Source organism: Barbus barbus, assembly GCF_936440315.1.
Source record: "Barbus barbus genome assembly, chromosome: 30".
Lineage (NCBI taxonomy): Eukaryota > Metazoa > Chordata > Actinopteri > Cypriniformes > Cyprinidae > Barbus > Barbus barbus.
The window spans coordinates 11,168,841-11,176,089 of NC_136758.1; positions in this window are offsets into that span (position 1 = coordinate 11,168,841).

Genomic DNA, 7,249 nt, shown 5'->3' on the forward strand with positions numbered 1-7,249 from the left:
TGACCGTTCACCGTGTCGACACTAAAGACATGTAAGTGCTAATCTTGCAGGACTTGCTCAGAAGGACTGCGTAATGCTAACCATTAACCATGTTACCCAGCACTCAACAATGTCCAATAAATATTCGCATGCTGAAGGCTTGTATTCCCATTGCACACATAGCTGTGGCACGCTGTTCTTTTCCTGTCCGGCCGTGTTTATTATCTGGCATCATAACGCTTGATTATGACCCTCGAACAGATCTATTTCATAAGAATCTGACAGTAACATGTACATTATGGCCTAGATATTTTGTGATAATGAGTTATTATGAAGCTGCTGTGCATTTCATATCGAGGTGATGGTTTTAATCTGCCGTCACGGAGTTGATATATTTTACAACGCCGGCCTTATTGTGTTCGCATGAGGACAAAGCATAACAAATATGTTGTTGCAACAGAACTTGAGCTAAGTAGGCAAGCATTCACAATGTAAAAAGGCGGCTTTGGTGAGAAAGTGCTCACATTCATAGATTCTCTGAAGTTTGAAAGTGTGTAATTTAAGAAGGCTTCTTGAAAGCATGATATATTTGAAAGCTTCTTAAAACATTTCATTCACTATATATGAGTCATGCCTCAAAATAAAAATGACCTCATAGTTGACGTGCCTTTGAATTATATTGCCTGCTACTGTTACTAGAGTTGTGCTTTTTATTGATGAACAGATTCAATTAAATGATAGCGTTTTAGTCAGAACAGCCTCCTTAACGGAAATGATGCCATTTTTGATTTGCATTAACACACACTGAACCCCAGCACATAGATAAAAGAAAAGCTAAGCTGTCATAAAGACATCAAGATTGTTTACAGTTATTGTTAGCAAAGCAAGTGCAATGATTTTGCATTTATACATACAACTGAATTAAATAAATCACAAATAAATCTGCTAAAGTATGTTTTATGACTTGTTAAAAAAGAGAAAAACATCAGTCCCTGTTATGAAAGGAGTAATTATTAACTACATCATTTTAATGATATATTTACAGTTATTTTAGTATTATACTATGTGGTATTTATTAATATAATGTTTTCATATTTTTTGTTTTATTTTAAATTTAGTTTGGTAAATGTATGTTCTTTTGGCATTAGTTTTATTTTTCTATACTTATGCTTATTTTATTTTTATTTTATTTTCAGTTTTTTAATTTAGCACTTTAGCTTGAACTTATGTATTTCTAATATTATTTCTAATTGACATTTTTAAGTTTTGTTTTTTCATCTAATATTTATATTTTATTTTATTTCAGCTTTATATCAGTTATCAAAATAAAGTTTTAGTTATCAATAACAATACTGGATGTGGAAATGTTTGGTTTTGCACTGTATATTAGTGTTTCAAATGCTTTTTGGAATCACTTAATTTTTCATAATCAAATGTGTTTGTTTAGGAACAAATTACAAAAAATTACTTTAACTTGACTTAATCACAATAATTTATAACATAATATTAAAAAAGTATTTATCATAACTTCTATTAACTCGTATATGCCTAAGGACTCATTTAGCATGTTAAGACAATTACTGTAGTACAAAGCTTACAGTAAATCCATCCCAAGAAAGAATTAGACTATGCATCTGAATGCAGAAATCATTTGTTTTGATTTTAACAATATTGACTGATTTAGTAATCCGTCACCTAAGCAGTTTTTCTTAATTAATATTGTTAGATATGCCGATGTGTCCTGGAACGTTTGATCAATCGTCTTCCTCCTCCACAGAGTTTTGTGATAAAAATCAAATAGATATTGATCACATTATTGATCTCCTTTTGCGGTGTCAATACAGTATCTGTTCATTTATCTTCTGCTTTGCTCTCTGGCTACAGTTCCCCAGCTTAGACTTACTGTTTCAAAGTGCGCTTCACACAAGGTCAACCATAATCAACCCCAGACGATAGCACGGGTTGCAAGCAGCTCTCCCAAGCTTTCAAGGCCTCTGCAGTAGACCATTCAATTACTGTTTAATAGACAGTGGGTAGTCATTAATCAAATGGAGATGCACAGGTTTTGTCCAATGGGACATTGGACCATTTAAGAAAACATCTCGATTCCCTGTTACAGAAATATTGAAATGTTGCCACATTTTATCACAAGTTTCTCCTGGTTCTTTCACTATTTATTCACCCACATGTCTTCTGAAACCTGTCTCTTGCATATAACACAAAAGAAGATGTTTTGAAGAATGTTCAAGCTGCTCCTTTCGTACAATGAAAGTGAATGCTGATCACAGTTAAAGGGATAGTTCACCCAAAAATGAAAATTCTGTAATGTTGTAATTCCCTCATGTCGTAAAACCTTCGTTTTATCTTCGGAACACACATTAAGATATTTTTGATGAAATCTGGGAGCTTTCTGACCCTAGACAGCAACGCAACAACCACATTTAAGACCCAGAAAGGTAGTAAGGACATCATTAAAATAGTCCATACAACATCAGTGGTTCAACCATAATGTTATGAAGTTCCGAAATTACTTTTTGTGTGAAAAGAAAAAATGTGAATGTGCAGTGGAGACTAACATATAGGGGTGTCCCCGACTAAGGATTTTCATAGTCGAATCAGAATTGGCAAATCTTGCCGATAGTCGACTCATAGTCGAATCATATGTTTAAGGGAGGGGGGCAAAATAAATTACCAAGAGTCAAGTCAGACATTCGACAGTCAAAAATACTGACGTTAACACACAGGGAAAATGTGTAACGGACACCTCGCAGATACAAATGGAGTAAATAATGTTTTATGTTTTGAGTAAAAGATAATTAACATTAGCCAGCCACATATAATATTGTTTATTACTTATCAGAGCTGACGAAAGTAAAAAATAAACCTTTTTGATTCTCTCCAGAGCACGAACACAGGTATTCATTTTGCCAGATCTGTTTTGCCAATATGATAATGAATAGGCCTAGATAATATCTCGAGTTTTCTGCGCCTATGTTCACAGCATGCAAAAATCAAATCAGAACCGGCTGAAATGTTTTGAAATTTTATACCCTAACTTATTGAAAAAATCCAGTCTTTCACTCTGCATGTGTCAATTTGAGTCTTGTTAAAGATTTAAATCCCTGCTGCCGCCAAGATGCTCCTGTCGATCACGGACTATAGAAAGTGAAACTTAAATCTATAGGGGTGGTTGAATTTATTCATGCACGTTAAAAATATTTATTAAAAGCTTCTTTCTTTTCAGATTCTTATTTACAGCATTATCAGAGTAGGCTGTATATGAACTCATTGGGAGTTCTGTGTGAAATCAGACATTGAGCACCCCCATATAGCCAAAATGGCATGATCATAACACCCCCCGAATATTCGACTTTGAGTTTGGTAAAACTCCTCCAATCGAAGCATCTAATCTTCAACTATTCGGGAAGAGAAGAAATCAGGGCAATGAAGTAATAATTTTTGTTTTCTTTGCGCACAAACAGTATAGCTTCATAAAATCCACTGGGAAGCAAGTGATGTAAGATTTCTCCAAATCGGTTGAACAAATAACTCAGCTTGAATGGCCCGAGTGTGAGTACATTTTCAGCAGATTTTCATTTTGAGTGAACTCTTCCTTTAACTAATGTAAATTTAGTTACAAGCATAAAATCTGTGCTTAGACCTACACTAAAAATCTTGTCTTAATGCATTCAGAAAATGCAATCCAAATAGAAGAAACACAAACCACTTTGTAAAGCATCCTAATTGAGCTGACTTTCATTTATGTAGTACTCATGAGTAAAAGCCATATTTCTTTCTTTTCACTTCAAAAGAGGCATTAGCCTGACTTTAATATATCATTTTAAGGCGTTACTTGACAGCTTCGCTAAATGAGGATCGTACTGCATTGAAACGTAATTAGATCAAAGGATGAGATTCTGATTTATGTTTTCAGGACACCAAGGGGGAGGAGATGTCCTCAAAGAAGTGTGGAATACGTTCGCATATGTCTAAGTTTTTAAAGGGTAAGTTCCTAATTGCCTGGTAAAACAGCCAAAATTCCTGGGGTGCAAGTGTAAATGATACACTTATAAAGAGACCACACTAGTCGTATATCACCATGTTCTTGATTACAAAATAACAGGTTAGACACCATCCAGCTATTGATACCATATGAGATCTTCACAGTGAATATTATATGAATATTTAACATTCAGAATGTACCCAACATCAATGTCACTGCGACGTTTATCAAACTAAAATCATGAAGTTTTTTACTTCAAATAAAATAAATCTTAACTGTTAATATGTGTACTTCCATACTATACATTATGCAGCAAGCACTACCTCAATTAAGTAGGATGTTCAAAAACTCAGCGATACTAAGATGACACGCTGCATCTGCTGGGATGCAAATATAGACACTTTACTATCCCATAAGTCCATGGGAGCTGAGGAACCGTCAAACTTGACCAGTTCCATACTAGAATTGTATAGGATGAAGCCATAAGCTTAACAAATACATGCATGGCCTCCTGGGTGAATATAACCACACCATTATCCTGCATATGATGGACACCAAAAACCATCTCAGTATGCTTCCTTTACGCTCTATGTAAATTCAGCCTTTAAAGCTTCTGTTTCCCATTCTCCTAATAGCTTTATCACTCATGCAATAACTGGAAGAGATAAAGTCATTTAGATGTTTTCATGGCAAGTTCTGCACTAGATATGGGGGCATAAACATCTGAATGACACTCTAGATGTAAGATATTTTGTTTGTGCTTGGCATTTCTTTCTTTTTGGTTCTAAACTAAAATCTAGAATTGTACTCAGGAACAAGACTTCTGAAACCTGTCTGTTTAATGTCTAATCAATACCAGACCTCCTGGATGGCAGCCCTCCAGTATCCACTGGAAACAGGAAAATCTTCACAGATGTTAAAGTACATCCATGTTTTCTTTGGATTGTGATGGGGCTGGGGCCTAGCGCTCATTTAGTGTAGTATTACATGATCTGCAATGTGTACCACACTACTTTGTATCTTCTTTCATACAACAGGAATAATGAACACCAATCATGTAATATGCAGTAGTCATGTAATGTGTGGGTGTATCATATGTTATGGTGTCACTTTCAATGTCCTATCGAACTGTTTCCACAAAATGATATTTGAACGGTTTACTTTTTTGGACCTACTTTTTTATTCCCATTTTAGGCAAGACACTAGGCAAAATATTGTTTCATATAATAGTCAGATTTGAGATTTTGGGCTTTTTGGATTTACATAACATGTTATTTCAGACTAGTGGAAAGAAAACATCCAGAATACAAGAGTTAATTTTATTGCTCTTTATCTTTGCATTCAATTCATACCTTTAAAAGAGCATTTCTCAAATTAAGTTTTTTTTTTCTCCTGCACTGAGCCATAAATCTTCACTTAAGTAGCACATAACAGTTTTATTCTCATCTACATTTTGAAGGTTTTTTACTGACGAGTTTGTCCGTATATCATACTGTATGCCATATTTTAGATTTTAATCCTAAAAACATATTAACAATACTGTTAACAGTATTTTCTGATTTATGGAGTGAATACAAACCTTTAATATGTCAACAAAATGAAGAATGTTTTTCAGACTTTCTTTATCCATTGTTCAGATTTCTGTTCAGGAAATTGATGCAGATTAGTGCATATTTAATTAGATAGATTTGTACATTTAAACATAACATTTTACAAAACTTGTCATACAAAAAATGTATGATAAGTAATTTTTTTTACTCTGTTCACCTGGGGTGCCTTAAAAAGTTTCACACTAAATGAATGAATATTATTTTTAAAATAAATAATAAATAATGCACTTTTAGTTATATCAGTAGCCTGTGGAGTGGGTTGCCATGTCAAACTCACTCTGAACTTGTCGCTCTGACATAATAATGTTGTATTTTCTAATTTATGTCACTTTTTTTTTTTTGCTTTGCTTTTTTTCAGAAAAGAAAAAAGTAACCTTGAACTTCGGACCTAATGGCTTTTAAGTAACAGGTATGAACTGAATGAAAAGTTGTTGAGCATTTAGAATATATTCAGTTTGTTGTATCTAATCTGAGATTAGATGTGAACATAAAATATCATCAAAGAACTATGTGCTGGCCTTACAAATTAGAAATCCAAGATGAAGATTTCAACAAGAAGAGTTATTCTGAAGCTTTTTGTTTTATTCATATATATATAAAGATTTCTGGTCGATGAGGATGTTCACTCGCATGCCACAAGCAAGACATTAAAGATCTTCAAAGCATCTCGCCATAGCTTCTAACATGGAAAAAAATAAGGAAGACCTTGTATGAGGAGACGGCGCTGTCTCTGAGTGATCTCAGCTGCTGTTCTGATGATGGGCTTTGTGAAGTGCACAACTGCCCGGTTACACATTAGTTTGATTGCCAGCTTGCTCTGTTCGAAGCGAGCTTTGAAGCATATCTTGAGATGAAAGCCAAACTTCTCTAGCGAGCCCATTGTAGATGGGGTTCCATATTTGCTTCAGGCACCATGAAGACCTTCAATAATCTTCCAATACTTGCATGAACATACTATATAATTTATCACACAATGCACTGCGTTCTACAGCCTAATTCAGGGGCCCTATTTGTTCCCTTGTTGACAGACTCTGTGGTTCATCTCTATTTTTTCACTTTGATAGCAAGACTGCCTGTTGTGTTGAATACTTTCCCCAATGTTCATGTGTCTTACGCTTGATAGAAGTAATATGGGAGGTCACTAAAACCCCTGCTGTTGTGGCTCTTTTATCCACCATGACCCTCTTGGAGATGAAACAATCTTATAAAGCAAATAAAAATGTATTTATCTTGACAAGCCCACTGTGGATATATAGCTTCTTATGTCTGGAATGTATTACATAATTATGCATCGCTATTAATATTGCATGGGCCCTCACACTCAGTACATAGTAAGTTGCTTAATTGCAGGAATTAATAATTAAGAAGCAAAGGTCTTGAGTGGAAACCATCGTGGCGCTTTTGATAAATTATTTTACGCAATTAGTTTTTAATCGCATGAACTTTTTGTGGAGGGTGGGAGGTTATAAGTCTATGAAACCAGTATTTTTAATAACGAGGTTATTGCTTGAGGTTTTAATCCCTTGGATGGACTGCCACTATGCCATGAATCAACAAATTAAACATGCGGCTTGCAAAGTATCAGACAAGTATAGAACAGGGACTAATGATTGACCTGTAGGTCATGGTTTATATCTTTGCTCACAATGGGGAATGC